Here is a 17080-nt window from a genome sequence, read left to right on the forward strand (position 1 = left end):
GGTACGTACCAAAAACAAAAGTATCGGTATCGGGCGAGTACTGGAAAAAGTGGTATCGGTGCATCCCTAATTTGCTAAAATCAAAACGGGGACGGTAATAGATGAGCGCCAGCCAACGAGAGCTGTTTGCGCATTAGCTCCGCCCACTGCCGAGAAACCGGCATATCTTTTGCTTGTTCTTAAAAGCTGAATAATTCTAAATGAACTCTGTTATTTTGACAGGAAAATACAACAAAGAATATGGTTTACATGTAGCGCGTCGATTCAGCGTGGTATGCAAGACTCTCGTTCTCTCTCTTTGCATGTGTGAGAAACACAGCGCTATCAGTAAAGCGACGGCGAGTCGTGCGCCTTCACACTAGTTTACGGTACGTCAAATACAGGTGCGCTGCGTGCTACATACTGTGCATCCATTGAGTACATGACATGATCTATTGAGCGCATCTAAATAGTACAGATCGCTTGACGGAGAGCGAAACTCGAGTGACTGTGTTGAACGCCTCTCACACACATACTGGCGTGTAAAATCTAAGAATTTATTAGCCAATGGCTAATGTTAGACATTATTTAGTCGCCCAGGGTAAGATTTAGTCGCATATGCGAGTGATTTACTCGCAATGTAGAGGGTTGTAATTTAAATACTTGGTTGAATTATGATTTATAAGTACCATAGCATTCAAAATGATAAAAATTCACCTCGCTTTTTTAGGTGTGGTCACATTAGAGAATTTTTGGCAGGCAAAAAAAGTCTATTGTCAGTAATGTAGAAATTCCCAATCTGAGATTTTTTATAGACAAAAACAGTTGAAACATTCTTTAAAATATTTTCTTCTGTTTTTACATTATAAAGTCAAACAGGTTTTCAACAACATTATAAATAATGGCAGCATTTTCATTTTTGAGTGAACTATCCCTTTAACTGTCTTGTTTTTAAATTAATTTAAGACAGCTTCTCTGTGTCTTATCTCACGTCACTAAACATGGCCCCATCGTATGTAATTTCTTAACCGATAGCATGCAGATAAGTGAGAAATCCATTGTGACACGAGGACTGGCTACGGAGACAACTGTCATGATGTCTTTGCTTGAGATTTTCACAATCGTTCACGAGCTCACACATACATGACTGCCCTAAATGCATGCTGACTTCAGCTTTGAGAACATTGCTGGAAAGATGTCAGCGTTCAGGATGATTCAGCGCCCCAGTGGAGTGACTGTGACACCGTTTCACTCAGCTAGGCTCGTGTAGCTGGTATTGTGGGGTTTGTTTTCCACTATCTGGAGGAATGTACCTGCAGTAAAGGGAGAACCATGCTCCCTCTGTATTTCCTGTGAGCGTTTCAGGGCACTACATCTAAGATGGACCCGTTTTGTTACCATTCCTCGTCCTCCTGTGACAGGCGTTACGAGGGTGCACGGAGGGTGCAAACCTGACAGTGAGATCTTAGGACGGGGTGAGAGAAGTGTAAAAATCACACCTTGCCAATTGAGTACGATCTCATCTGCATTTGAATGGTTTTCCAGCTGGTAAGCACAGCCTAGGGCATGATGACTGCTGAAACAACAGTGTGAGATACTGCTGAGAGCATTTACTGTGTGACAATAGCCTTAATACTTTGCTTTAAGCTTTTCAGCTTTAAGATGTTAATATAGCTGAGGAATACCTACTTTTTTCCCTTTTCCTCTCCTTTTTGATTTCCAAGCAAATATTTACAATCTTACAGAGAGTTTGCATTGCTAATTGCTTTGCAAGCTATTGAAAATTTTTGTTCGCTGTACTTTGTGGCAGCGCACGCCGCACAATATGTAAGTTATTATATGTAAGTGGTTTGTTAGTCACCCAAACCATCTTGTTCTGTTTTGGGTATGGCTGATGGTAGCAACTTGGCACTGGCGCCTGGAGTGAGAAGTAAACAATGAATCATCAACAGCAGTTTCAGAATTTCCCACTGCTTTAAAAGTCATCAAACTCCACATTCCAGCACAACATGAATGCACGTTACTACTTTTATAACCTCTGGGAGAATTTTTGTGTTGCTCATGTTTTTGCGAGGCAGGAACTGTGGTGCGGTTCCTCATACTGTCCATCGGGTGGCAGAGTGAAAGACTCCAGTCGTGTAGACCTGCCTTCTCACATGGCAGACACTAAAGGCTTGATCTAATGGATCTGGACAGAGGAGCTTAAAGCAACATCCTCCATTCACGTCCTTTTTGTTTTACCCTTTAAAATCGGTGGCATCACACAAAGGGGTTGAGGCATGAATTTGTGAGGGTTTATTTTACTTTTTTTGTTAATTTTATTCATATTCAAATAGATAAATTTGGGTCTTTTATTTTTAGTGAATTTTTAACCATTTTATTTTTATTCATGTATTTTTTATTTTTTTTTTAAATTTTATTATTTATTTTTAACCTATTTATTTATTTATTTTCTTTCAGTTGGAAAATAATAATGGATTTGTTATTTTTTGCCTTTTTGGATATATAGAATTTGTATTTTTCTATATAAGGTAATTTAACCTTTTATTTATATATTTTACTTTTGCTTATATATTTATTTTAATTATTTATAATCAGTTGTTTAAACAAGTATTTTACTTTTAATAAATTTTTGAGATTTTATAATTTAATAAGCTTTTTGTGTTAAATTAGACAAATGCACGCCAGCAATTGCCCTGAGACAGCCTTAGTGAGTGCTCTTAATATATGTACAATCAGGGAGTGAGTGAAGTAGCACCTGGGGAGGCTTGTGTGTGTGCTTAAACTCCGTCTTGAGCAAGAGAGTTAGAGAGAGCAGCAAAGGGAGGGGTTTCTGCCCTGATGGACTATTTACCACCGGCAAACAAAGAGAAAATTCAAGGCGTCCACACGGGAGCTTCATAGCTACTTAAAAATCTGCAAGCGCTCGTGTATGAATCCGGCCAAACGCTTCTGTTTATTTTCAGAAGTAACCACTCATTTAGATCTGAGTACGAGTTTGCGCATGAAGCTGAAAACTAGTCAGCCCGTCAGGGCAGTTTGCCACTCGTCTCTCAGCGAGCTCTGCGCTGTGTAATTACGTGAGAAGAAAGACACATAGACCTCCCCTTCACATTCCCTGATCTAATTTGTTTGCCGGGTGAGAGCAACACATCTGGATTTGTGGATGCTTTTGTTGCTTTTTCCTAATGTGATGGTTTTTGAATCTAACTGTCCCTTGAAAGATGGATTTTTATGAGTTTGTGTAGCTTGGCAATACAATAAATAACCTCGCAGAAGTGTCGCAGGGTTTGAGGTTTCACAAGCCTGCCAAATATGGATGAATGGCAACGTAAACAGCTATGCAGGGCTTGCCACAGGGCAATCTCTCAATGAAATTGAGCGTTCCTGTGTCGCATCAAAAGGCTTTTGCTTTCTTCTTGTGCTGTTTATAATGTTAAATAATGGTTTGGAAGGCAGTTATCTCTTTAACTACTGTTTAACAGCGGAGGCTTGTAATGTTTTACTGTGTCAAAAAGCACAGATTACTCTGGAATCCCTTGATGAGATGATATGAGAAAATGTTTATTGGCGTACTATAAACTGATCCAAACCTCACTAACAATGTGTGTAACTCCATTGTGGCTGAAACCCACTACATTTCCTTTGTGAGTCATTGTTGAATAGGATGAAACGGTAAAATACATTTAAATTCAGTCGTTTTTATAGTCAATGAGGGTTTGGTTACAGACATTCTGTGATTTCTGCTTGTTTTCACCCCTTAAGTCTCAAAACTTGTAAAATAGTCTCATCTGAAAGTAGCAGAGTGCTAAAATGGCATCCGGCAAATTGAAGTCAAGGTTTTTTCGTCTGCTAGTAGAGAGAGGCTGTCAGCTGATGGAGCGTGTATGTATGTGTGTGTGTGTCTGAAGGAAAAGTAAATGGGGGTGGAAGTGGCTGGTGTCTGTTGAAGGGAAGCACGAGTGTTTGTTCCCGATGGCAGGCATCAGAGTGTGAATATGACCTCTGGTGGAAAAAAGTGGGTGAGAAAAAGAAAAGGCAATGGCTGCGGAGATCAACCTCCACTTTTAGGCACTCCGGACTACTGTTATTTTGTATCACTTTGAAAGGGCAGTATGGTTTCCTCAAAGACACAGGGAAGAACACGTTTTATTATAAGTAGTGGAATAAATCCTGTCTATCCCTGAAATGGTGTGAATGATTGTGTTTAATTTCTTCATGCTGTTTTTACTGCTCGATAACTCGCCGAACCTTATACCAGAGAACATTTGCTTTTGAATGTTTCTCTTTTTTTTCTGTCTCCCTTCCGCTTGTCTGCTGATCCCTGGTGAATGCATTAAATTAAGTTAATAGATATGAGTGCTTAAGGGGCCAGGGCCTCCCAGGCTTGCCAAGGCGCTCAGAAGCTTGGCTCATTCAACCATGTCATCTTTTCTTTCTTATGGTTTTTTTGTTTTTTTGTTTTTTGTTTCAGCTACTGGCTGACTTATTAGTATGGCAGGGCATCAGGCAGGAGGAGGCATAATAAATCAATAAATTCTTTTGTTAAAATTCATCAGATTTTATTGGTTACAATAAAGCACTTATACTCTTTCCCTCTTTTTAATCATCAAATATAAAATGTTTAACATCTTGTCAAATTATAAAGGCCTGTTCACACTGAGGACGATGATGATGACAAAAAAAAAGTTTTAAATATTGTTCTAAATAAAATTAAAAAATAGCAGTCCACACCACAACTATAACGATAATGACACGGAAAGGAACAATATCACCGGAATCACTTTTAAAAAGATTTTTTCCCAGCTGATGAACGATAAAAACATTGACAGCCAATCAAAATCCATCCTGCTTTGAGGACCTCGAACATTTAAAGTGGCAGATGACAAAACTGCAGCGTGTGCTTATAATAAACAGAATGTTATTGATGCTATTAGCAGGATGCTAATATAGGTGTCATTATACTTATATTTATCGCTATCGTTCTTAGTATGAATGGGCCATAATTCTTGAAGGAATAATCTGGGTTTCATACGAATTAGGTTCAGCTGACATCATTTAATGTTGATTTCCACAGAAATTAATTTCAAATCATCCCTTGTTTTCAAAATGGGGTCAGTTTTTAGAGGATTTAAAAGCAGAAATGTGAAGCTTTTAATTTGATAAAAAACATAAATTTTTCCACACTAAAAACTTTACACAAATATTGTTTAAATCTTGTGGCAATTGTATTGAAACTCTATGGATTGGCTTTCATTGTAAGTGCCTCACTGTATGTTTTTTTTTTTTGAGAAAGAATAGAATGGATGTCAAAATTCATTTTTGTGGTAATCAACATCAACATCATGCCACAAATGCTTTCGATTGAGCCTGCCTCGTATTGAATCTGGCATATTTCTTTAATTCTTGTCATCTCAAGCTAAACCCTTCAATAATACACTGGTGTGAAGGGGTCAGGGTACAGTAGGCATTGTGATGGGTATTGAATGCAGAGCAGAACTGAATAGACACAGTCAGCTTCCCAGATACATGCTTAGGCCTGTAGAATGCAGAATGCTTTGCTTGTAACTGCACCGGTTGTCTCCTTTCATTATCGGTTAATGGTGGCCAACTTGACAGGGCCATGTGATAAACAGAGGAGCTGTGAAATCCTGGAGGTGGAGTTCTCGTCTGCCTGATAATGGGATCTCATCTGCTGTTGCGAATGGCTGCGGAACAGCCATCTGAGTGCATGAAATGCAAAGCATTCACAATTCTGGTGCTCTTTTTGGTGTACATTTCCTCCCAACGCTCAGCTTGTGTTTTGTGCGCCGCTGTCTGAACGCTGAGCAGTTTAGAGGGTGCGTTAGTTGAGAATTTATTAAAGCCATCAGAGTAGTTTTGATTTTGTGAAATACCAGTCGTATGCATATGCATATTTGTTTTACAGTGCCAAACATGAACGTCCATGATCCAGAAGAAATGTTTGTTTGCACATAACATTAAGATGATTTAATATTCCTCGAACAAATCTTCTACAATCTATACATTGTTCATGCATTCCCCACGTGGCTCGCGATCACGCACCTTCCGTCGTGATTCATTTCGGAGCACTAATTAACCACCATGTCAAATGCATTGTTGTGTATTTTTCTCATGAGCCAGAGTAGCTAATCTCCCATTGGCTGATAGCAATGATTGGTATCTCTTTGAAAACGGCATTCTCTAAATATCTTCCCTGTGCACAGCGAGGATCTCGCATAAGCAAGTGACTCAGGTTTCCTGTTGGGCACATTGTAAGTGCTATCAGGGCGGCTCGGGGAGATAAATATGGATGCACTTGAGTAAATGTAATAAATACGCCTGAATGTGAAGCTCAAACGCTTTCCAAGAGGGGAGGAGGGTAGCCTGCCTGGGGTGTGAGTGTGTGTAAGCATGTACGTGTGGGTGCATGGCAGAGCTAAGGATTGTCAGGAGAAACAGAAGTCACACTGTCTCTGGCTCCCCTTTCATACAAGTTTGTTTTTAATGTCACATTGATATTTTAAAATAAAAGGCATGCTCACATTGTCAGAAATGACCCATGAATTTGTGAAAATATTTAAAAATGTGTTGTATTCAAATGTGTAAAAGTGCAAGGAAAGTATTTTAGTGCTTGATGAGACCACTTGACATATTTTTAGAATCATTAAATGGAATGAAGGGTTTTCAGAAATGTATGAAAACAACATGAATACAAAGATTACCATGTTTTTAAAAGATTTAACATTTTCCCTCTGGCATCATTATGGCAGTGCTGATGTTGTTATATTATCAAATTATTTATATTCTGTATAGAAGCACAAAATCAGTTTTCATTCTTTAAACGGCAACAAAGAATGCACGTTCTTTTAAATGCACATTTGTGAATACATGCTGCTTCCATGTTGGGCGGGGGGAAACGGAGTAATTAATTCATTATGTGAATATGCAAATGAGAATGAGAGCACCAACACACAATGTATGTGTAATTTTCACTGGTTGTTTTGTTCTCAGCCCCAATCATTTGGCAGCGAAGCACGGCAATAAAAACTGGGCGTTCATTATTGGACACTGAAAATCAATAGCTGGAATCTGTGGTTTATTTGAACGGTAGGCTCTTGATTTTTGGCGTGTTTTCTGTGATGATCTATTTGTTGTTATCTGTGCTGCTGGAGCTGGAGTCGTCAGTATGCACATTAATATTCCGTACAGCCGCCGTGTGAATCTGGATTCAACACATGCTTACCGATGCAGTTTCTTTACCGACCATATCCTCACGGTTTACGATCAATCACGACTCCAGTCCGATCACTTGTCGTCGGTAATCATTAAAATCCAGTCCGTGTTTTTGTTTTGCTCTCTTTTTAAAAGTGGTGTGTGTATGTGTGTGGTGGAGGGGAGGGGGTAATTCTCCTTCACTAGTGTCTGGATAAAGAAAGACTAGGTCAGCCATGTGGATGCGTCTGCTGAACAGCTGAAGAAGAAGAGGAGGAGAAGAAGGAGGGGGTTCTAAAGAAAGAGAGTGAGATAGAGAGAGCGAACGTGCTGTGTGTGCATATGAAAGAAAGCGCGAGGAGAGAGCGAGGGAGCGCGTGAGTGTGCGCGCGCGTGTGTGAAAAAGGAAGCGGAGTCTGTAAACGCCGAACTCACTGATTTTCTACCCTCCACAAACTCAAGCTTTCGGAGTTATCACAAGGCGAAAAGGAGGAGGGGGAACCGCATGCGTTCAGAAAACGAGTCCCCGGGCGGTCCGAATGCGAATAAATTAGTAAAGCGAGGTCGTCTTTTGTTGAGGCATTTGCCCCGTTTCTCCTCTGTATGGACAGCGGCTCTCTCAGGATAAAGTATCTGCGTGATAGTGCTCATCCCTTGGCTTCTTGGATTTTGGTCCAGGCCGAGAAGTTCGGCAGGGCCATTTTCAACGAACGGACGTGGAATTGTGTTTGAAGTTGTTTGCAGCAGCCCGATAGGAACTTAGATCATCATACTGGCGGGTGAGTAGTGCCTTTGCGACATTGGCTATGTACTAAAAGAAAGAAGACTGAGGGAGTTTAGAGGGCTTGAGTGGGTGGGAAGGTGTGTGTGTGTGTGGTGGGGGGGAATAGAGATGGAATGTTGGCAATTGCTACAGGCTCAGAAGTTGAAAGCAGCAGTCTGTTTTTTTTATTGCATGTTTCACTTTTGCTCTTGCTGTTGAAAGAGAGGAGCACTGTGTAATCTTTCTAGGATGCTTTATGGCTTTCTAGTAAGTAGTCTATCAAGTTTCAGCCATCTAACTTGCATCTTCCGTGAAGACGTTCTGTGTTTGTTTCCATTTTATTAAGTGAGGAACTCAAGCATTAAGTGAATTATTAATGCTCGGGAAGCAGAATAAATAGTGCATTTAGAGTTGGAGGTGCTGAGGATCTTCAATACATTAAGCATGCTGTTTATCTCGGTGTTTAGCTTTATCAAACACCATCACAACAGTGCATTTGCAGTGACTGCAACCCTCACATGTTGGAAGAGACCTTTTGTTTACTGAAAACCCTGGGAGCAGGGGAGGAGAGCTTTTGGTAGACGCGCACAATGTATATGTAATTTTCACTGGTTGTTTTGTTCTTAGCCCCAGTCATTTGGCAGCGAAGCACGGCAATAAAAACGGGGCGTTCATTATTGGACACTGAAAATCAATAGCCGGAATCTGTGGTTTATTGAAACGGTAGGAGCTTGATTTTTGGCATGTTTTCTGTGATTATCTATTTGTTATTATCTGTGCTGCTGGAGGTGGAGTCGTCAGCATGCACATTAATATTCCGTACAGCCGCCGCGTGAATCTGGATTCAACGTCTTGCTTGCCGATGCAGTTTCTTTACCGACCATATCTCCACGGTTTACGATCAATCACGACTCCAGTCCGATCATTTGCCGTCGGTAATCATTAGAATCCAGTCCGTGTTTTTGTTTTGCTCGCTTTTTAGAAGTTTGTGTGCGCGCGTGTGTGTGTGTGTGTGTGTGTGTGTGTGTGTGTGTGTGTGTGCAGTGCATTTGCAGTGACTGCAACCCTCACATGTTGGAAGAGACCTTTTGTTTACTGAAAACCCTGGGAGCAGGGGAGGAGAGCTTTTGGTAGACCTGCCTGACCAGTTGGAGTCTGCTATGGGACGGCCAAGTCTGCCTAACTTCCCTTTGTTAACTTGAAACACTTGAACCGTGGCCCATGATGGGAACAAATATGGCCGGTTATGGTCCTTCCTAGCATGTAGTGATGTGTTGGTGGTGAAGACTAAAAGGGCATGCCTGTTTTGTTGGGGGTACACTCTTTTGGGGGTTTTGCAGCAATGCCATAGAAATACCATTTTTGGTTCAGTGATAATTTCTTTAAAAAAATAATGTTTTTTTTTCTTAGTGTGATGAACATTTTAATAATCTAAAAAAACCTTTTGTACAATTGAAAGGTTTTATGGATGTTAAATGATCTTCATGGAACCATAGTTATCCATAGTTAATAGAGTGTAAGTTGGAAAAGACTTGTCTGAAACAGTGTTTGTTTCACAGCCTGCCTTATCTGATCTCGTTCTCCATGCTGTGTATGTGGAGGAAGCATCTTGTATATCCTCTTTAGTTTATTGGTCATACTTGAATTTCATGTGACTGTTCAGTTCCTGGGGTAACATTAAAAAAAACACGCCATGTTTTTCTCACTTTGCATATGTAAGAGATGTAGTTATTTGTGTTAAGAAGGGCCTATTGTGGCCAGAAGTGATCGTCCCATCCCCCCACACTAGGATGTTTTTCATCTCCAGTTGTGCAACAAGATGGTAATTGGTGTATCTAAAGCTTTGAGGTGGTCAATCACACTCTGCTAGTAGTTTTGTGGGTTTCCCCAAATTCGCTGTCACACCAAAAACACAAAGATTAGGTTTAAACGTCACAAAAAGATAGCATTGACCAGCCTGGAAACATAGACATCAGTAATCTGTAATCATAACAACTATGTACAGAGTATCTGTCCTAATCCTTTGGTTCATAGAAAATGGAGAGCGTGAGAGAGAGAAGAAAAGCTTTTATAAACCCCCGTTACACATGCCATGGCTTTGAGGGTAGCCTGAGGTGAAAGAAATCAAACATTTAGTGAAGCGTCTCCTGCAGAGGAACTAAAGACTATAGCAAGGAACAGAATGTTTTCATTGTCTTTTGTTACACTCAGGGAAACCTGTTTGAGCTAGATTACTTTAAAATACACGGACGGCAAGTTTAATGTTTGAACACAGCCTGTCCATGTTTGTAGCACACATACACCATTTTTGTCACCTGTTTAGAATAGAATATGTCTAATAGGGTTGGGCCGATAGACGATGCCATCGTCCATCGCCGATGGCTGACAGACATCACGATGTTAAGCTGACATCGTGATAACCCCCCACCACCCCCTCTCCCGCAATCTGCCGCATCCCAGTTCCGTGTTCGGAAAGGAAATGAAGTGTACTACAGAAACCCAAAAGGGAATAAATAGTCTACGAGATGGGAGGATAAAAAAAACATTTCAATACTTTTTCTCGCAATTATATCGTTGGGTAAGTATAGGCGACTGTATATAAATTGCGGGCATCAGGGAGCCGCTATTGAAACCGCTTTCGATTGCGCGCTCTCATTTTACTTTCACTTTCACTTTTGAGATTCGCGATCACAAGGACTCTATACTATGGAGCGGCAGTACTTACCACACATTTGACAAGATTAGATGTTTGTCATTGGTGCTCAGGATCTCTAAATCATTCACCGTCATCCTATCAGACATTTCTCCTTACTCTGTGTATGTGGTAAGTGAACTTTCATGTACTGTAATGCAACAGGCTACCGCTAGCAAACGGCTAACCTTTTAGTGGCTCCGTAGACTGTAGACATTGTCCGATGCCAATTTGGTAGACATCGCCCAACCCTAACGTCTAATTAGGTTGGTGTTTCCAAATGTCCTCCTTGTCATCTCTAGTGAATGACTGTGCTCTCTTGCTCTTTTTTTAAATGACTTGTGAAGGCTGTATGTTTTAATGTTCTCGTTATTATACATCTGAGTGCTGGGCCTTCATTTGCAGCATGTGGGTGTATGATTAACTGTGTCATCCTTCTCCCTTAACAACTGCTTGCCTCTTTGCTTGAGCAGCGGAGAATGGCTACTAAATGTTTAATGCTTAAGCACACAGTGACATTTAGCCTTTGTGTTTTCGCTGCAAAAAAAGGTGGTGTTCGTTCTTTCGCATTTAATAGAATTACCCACATCGCAAAGATGTGCTCTGTGTGTTATCCTCCACGTTAAAAGCATCAAACGGGCGATACTCTGATCAAAGGCGGTGTGGCAGGGCTGACGAAGGGGTTTCTTCATAGAGTGTGTTGTAGCGGATCAGTTGGTGTGTGGTGGCTGCTGAATGTTTGGCGGGGCTTGGGCAGGCATGTTATTTAATCTGCTCGCATGATGGAACTGGCTGGTGTTACGCCGCACGTCTTTTCTCCTCCGTTTGCCGAGAGAGGCCTTAATGGTGGCACATCCGGGCTGAGCTATGCAATGTTATGCTTTTCAGGTTGGGCTTTGTCTCTGCAAACTTGTAGGTAGAGTCTCCTTTGTTTACAAGAATGTGTTGGCACTTTCCCCTTGATAATAGATACAGTAACCACAGGCGCCTGCTCATAGCCCTAGTGACAAAGAGACCTGACACTGTCAAACTATAAACAGCTCAAGCAGCTGAGTCGTCTGAATGCTTCTGTAGCAGAAAGTGCTAAGAGCAGATTGATATCTGTCTGGTAATAGGCTCGTCTTTGTTTGACTCATTCCTCAGACTTCACGGGTACACGGTATGGTGTTTCAGCAACACTCTCTTTTTCTTATTTGTTGTTCATTCCTCTGTTTATTCTGCACATGCCAGAAGGTAGTTGATCTGTAGCTGTTGAAGTTAATCTGATAAACCTGGATCGGCCAATTCATGCATTAACCATACGTCTTGTGCAAGAATCGGGCTTGTTGATGTCAAATAAATGTAAACCTGAGGAGCGCGAGAAGTTAATGGGTGTAATTGAAACTGATATTTTTTAAATAAGCCCTAAAGCAGCTGAGCCCTTTGCTCGAGATGTCTCGCACATGTTAAGTGAGAGGGGACATCTGGACCTGTTAATTCAGCACATGGTTATAAAGTGAGGTTGGGGGGTCCCACAGGCCCCACTGTTTTCCTGTTCTGTTAGGGATGTCAGATGTAGTCTTTTATGCTTTTTACGCCCGCACACCCTTACTAGTATTCGCTCTGTCCTTGTCCTTATAGAGAAACACTCGCTATGGTGATAAACATATAAAAATGCAGTCCTCACTCAAGTGCTTTCATCTTGAAAAGCATGCGTTGGATCGACGCTTTTCTTGCTTAGAAAGGATCCAAATTTCTTAGACTGCTGGAATGGAGCACAATTTGTGACTGCTGCTCCTCCAACGATTCCTAAACATCTATTTTTTGCTGTATGTGTGTTATGGAACTTGTCATTTATTTTATTAATCTTCATGCCATTCCTATGCAGTATTGTTTTCTTTCTTACATGAAACACAAAAGAACGCAGAATGTCCTTAGGCAGCATGTCCATACAATGAAAATAAATGTTGTTTTTTCTCGATGCCAAGCTCAAATATACAAGTAAAAGTATCTTAGTAGTCCAGTGGTTCTCAAACTTTCTGACTTCAAGGCCCCTTTGTCCGAGACAATATTCAAAGGCCCTTCATCTAAGCTGCAATCAAACTCCAAAAAATGATCATTTAATGTTGTATAGATATTTTTTTTTGTTACTGTAATATTAATTTAATATTAATATTAGGGCTGCACGATAAATCGCATGCGATATTTAACGCGCATCTTGTCAGAAAGCCGGTTCTGTAATCAGCGGTAAATCTCCATCACGTGCGTGCTTTCACATTGAGCAGCATTAACTAAGGTTAATAGCTAAGGTTTATGCAAAAAAAAGTCGCTAGGTTTGTCAGTATGAATATTCGATGGAAAAAAGCCGCTAAAAGGGTCTGAAAGTTGCTAAATCTAGTGCTAAAGTCGCGCTCGTGTGTGTGAGACGCGGGAGCTGATGGCAGGGGGCGGTGGATATTTGTGGCGGTCAATGTGGATATTGTTGATGAGTTCTTCTGTGTCATCACGTTCTATTAGTTCTACAGCTTCAGTTTCTGAACTTTCACGCTTAGTAACACATACAGCTGTTCCCTCACCACAGTGCACCAGTGAAAAGGGACCCCTTTCAAACAGTGTCGCGTTCCGAACGTTGTTTAAGCGACATACACCGGTATTGTGGTATTTTAAAAATTCATATCATAACAAAAATAAACACTGGTATTCGGTATGAACCGGTATACTGCCCAGCACTATTTTGACAACATTTAAATATTTCCCTCTGCTGTGATTCTTAAATATAAATTGTAATTGCTATCAATTTAGGAATGGCACCTGGAAATGCTACTCTAAGTTTGATGTCATCAGTTCTTGTGTGTCACATGGGTGATCACAAGATTTTAAAATGGAATTGCAAGTGATGTGGTGGAGAGGAAGAATGTCAGTCAAAAATGACTTTAATTTTAGTCTGTTCCTCACGGAATATTGCTCACCAGTCATATAGACAAATTTGATTAAACTTTTTTGCATTCTTTCTAGCTTGTCAATTAAAATTAATCATCCTCTTTCATTTTATGGAAAAGCTGCCTAATGGCACTCTGTCTGAGATCTCTATTTGTGACCCTGGACCACAAATCCAGTCTTAAGTCGCTGGGGTATATTTGTAGCAATAGCCAAAAAACGTTTCTGAAGAAAGGAAATATTGTTGAAATAGCTGAGTATTGTTGAGTAAATGATGACAGTTTTCAATTTTGGGCAAACTATTCTTATAAAGTAGCCTTTTACTATAGGAGGACAACCGAGGCGCTCAACCTAAAATCCCAACTCCTCTCTAGGAACAGCTTTATAGCCAGTTTATAGCTACTAGGTGTGAGATTGAGGAGCAGAATCTAATTTCTGACTTCAAAACTATGACAAAGCTGTGACGAATTGTGGTGGGTGGACAAGCATTCAAGATCACCGCATTACAGTCACATTACACTGTTAGTAAGGGCCAATTGAACTAAATCTATCCTATAAACTAAAGCCACTATTGTTAGCTGAGGAGATACATGGGAATGCTGGAGACATAAGTCAAGACAAGTCATCTGTATTCAGAAGGCAGGCATGTTGGTTTTCCTTCAGTAGAATTGTTCATTTAAAAGTATTTCATTTAATAATGGACTAATCAGCTCTTTTGAGGCAGATAGTGATTACTTTGCAGCTACATTGGCTGTTCCCGGGCAGGGGATTTGTTGGAATTTTTTTTTTCTCCAGGTGATGAGTTGTCTTTGTGTGACACAATATGCATATTGTTCTGTACAAACTAGGCCTGCTGTTGTTGAATAATGCTAGCTTTGATGGATCAAGCTATATCTCTCTGAGATCAAATAAACCTTTAGTGCAATCTCGCTGCTGGCAGAATAAAACGGCACTCTAGACTTTCACTCCTTGACTCATCCTGATAATGTATAAATAGTTTCATTTTCAAGTAGTTGAATGCAGGCTATTTAAATGTACGTGTCCAGAAACGTTTGCGGCTGCAAAAACAATTACCTCATCCAGAGAAATACGGAGTGCATGAGGGAAAAGGTTAAGAATCAAGTTATATGCATGTAATGAAACGCCATATGATGACAATTATGCAGCCTTACTTGGTTGACAGATCATAGGAAAAACATGGTATTTCATTGTTACAAAGGGATTTTGTTAAACAATGTTTGTGCCCTATCCCTCAACATCTCACATCCATGGCTGGAAAGTCACCTTGAACGCAGCTGACAGGATGGCCGAGGTGTGAACCTGTGAGTACTTTTGAGGGTAGGGTTACGTCCCAGTCGTGCCTAGTTTGACTCTATTTCAGATGTCTCTGCTTTGTGCTTTATAGACAAGGCAGCAGAAGTGCTGACATTTCTCTTCTTGGCTCATGGATGTTGTTCACATGCTTTTGTTGGAGAACCATTGAGCTCATGGAACCTCCATCAGGGGTACTTTAGTTGCTCCAGTATATACATCAATGTTTAAAAGTTTGGGGTCAGTAAGATTTTTATTTTTTATTTTTTTTTTAAAGAAATTAATACTGTTTTTCAACAATTCAGTTGAAAGTGACTGTGAAGACATTTATAATGTTACTAGGGATGTTCATTTCGGTTATTTTTCCTAACCGACAACCGACGTTAACTGATTGTTAACCGTTAACCGACAAGATTATTTTAAATTAGAATTGAATTAAATTAGAAAGGATAAGTGTCTGTGACCTGTTAAAAAATACGAACATTTGTTTCCCGGGGATTCATTTTACATGCGCAAAAAGCAGCAAACAACAGAACATGAGGATTCACATGGTCTTCATATCATATCACATCACATCACGCACCTGCAGCGCTTCTGTGAGTGGAGAAAAACATAATAAAGCTGGGCTATATAACGAATAAATGGGCCTATACGAGAAACATTTTTACTTAAATAATAAATTAAGAAAATGAAAGAAAAACTGTGCAACAAGAAGCCTAGTATGCAGAGTTTCGGTTCATTTTTGTGCTGCGCAAAAGGAAACAGACGTCAGAAAGTGGCATCTTATTTTTCTTTAGGCTTATTTTACAAAAGCACAAAGATTTCTTTTTATTGTGAATGTACACAAATAAAGGCAAACCTTTTACAATTCCGATTATCTTTAGGACTAAAAGGAGTAGTTGCTTCCACTGTTAGAAGGAAAAAATTCAAGTGATTGCGCCGGCGCCAAATGCGCACACTCAGTTAAGCATTGCTACCTTGACAATGCAGCCTGTTCATTATCATAATAAAATACAGTCAGTCAAACATATGGAGGAAAAAAAAACTATTTAGTAAAAAAAATATGTAGTAAAATCTGTGCCGTTAAGTGTTATCACAGTACCGCCGCGATGTTATGCAAAACATTTTGTTTTACGTGGATATTGGAACACAAGTGAAGTAGACCTACATAATAAATAATAATTTGGCATTCAAATACATCGCGAATACGAAAACATTTGATTTTGTGTGGAATGAGAGACCCAACGTTGGTTTCAGTTTAGTTTTAAAATGACTTTTTAAACCATTTGACTGATTGTATTAATCGGTCAAAAGTCTTACAGTCGGTTAAACGGTTAAAATTAACATCCCTAAATGTTACAAAAGATTACTATTTCAGATAAATGCTGTTCTTTTGAGCTTTCTGTTAGTTAAAGGTGACCTATTATACCCTTTTTTACAAGATATAAAATGAGTCTCTGATGTCCCCAGAGTGTGTATGTGAAGTTTTAGCTCAAAATACCCCACAGATAATTTTTTATAGCTTGTTGAAATTGCCACTTTTAGGGTATGAGCCAAAACGTGCCGTTTTTGTGTTTGTCCCTTTAAATGCAAATGAGCTGGTGCTCCCGCCTCCCTTGGGCCCATTCTTCGTAAGTCGCTTATTACATCTGAGATGATTTGAAAGATTCCAGATCTTCTAATCCTGATAACTGATCTCTGGCTAATTTGGTTCTTCAAACTAATTTGCGTATTAGATTAACATATCTGGATTAAGTTGTCTAGGATTACTGCGCGTTCTTGTGTTCCCCAAAAAGGGCAGATGTATCGATACTCGAAACCACGATCAGCAATGCAGTGATTGGCTGGCGGCGAGACAGCAACGTAATGACATCATATCATTAAAAAAGACACCTGACGAAAAACTTGACAAATTTCTGAACCTTTATAAGGAAACAGCCAAGCGAACAAAACTACATGAATGGTATAATAGAAAAATTAAATGTGCAGTTTTTTTTATTTTATATATTTTTTGACATGATTCCCAATTATTTATATTCACCATTTCTAGTATTTGTACAGGCTTTACATTTTTATTTCAATGTTGTAATTAGCAATTCATTTAATTTTATCTTTGAAACAGATTTGTTATGTATGAGCATAAATTAAAGTTTCTTAAGGGTCAAGATCAAGTTATCTGCATCTCCTGCGCTCCATCAAGCCAC

The 17080-nt window shown here is 39.8% G+C and overlaps 1 protein-coding gene across 1 annotated transcript in view; it reads left to right on the forward strand.

The window, feature by feature from the left end:
• Positions 1 to 7397: 7397 nt before the first annotated feature.
• The window catches only part of LOC107716061 (arginine-glutamic acid dipeptide repeats protein-like), a 120029-nt gene continuing 110346 nt past the window's right edge, over positions 7398 to 17080 (forward strand). The window contains exon 1 of the mRNA XM_016522383.1: positions 7398 to 7973. The gene's annotated coding sequence lies outside the window, so the exon portion shown is untranslated. The remainder of the gene's footprint in view (positions 7974 to 17080) is intronic.

The sequence above is a fragment of the Sinocyclocheilus rhinocerous genome, unplaced genomic scaffold (assembly GCF_001515625.1).
Source record: "Sinocyclocheilus rhinocerous isolate Xijiao unplaced genomic scaffold, SAMN03320098_v1.1 scaffold148, whole genome shotgun sequence".
Classification (NCBI taxonomy): domain Eukaryota; kingdom Metazoa; phylum Chordata; class Actinopteri; order Cypriniformes; family Cyprinidae; genus Sinocyclocheilus; species Sinocyclocheilus rhinocerous.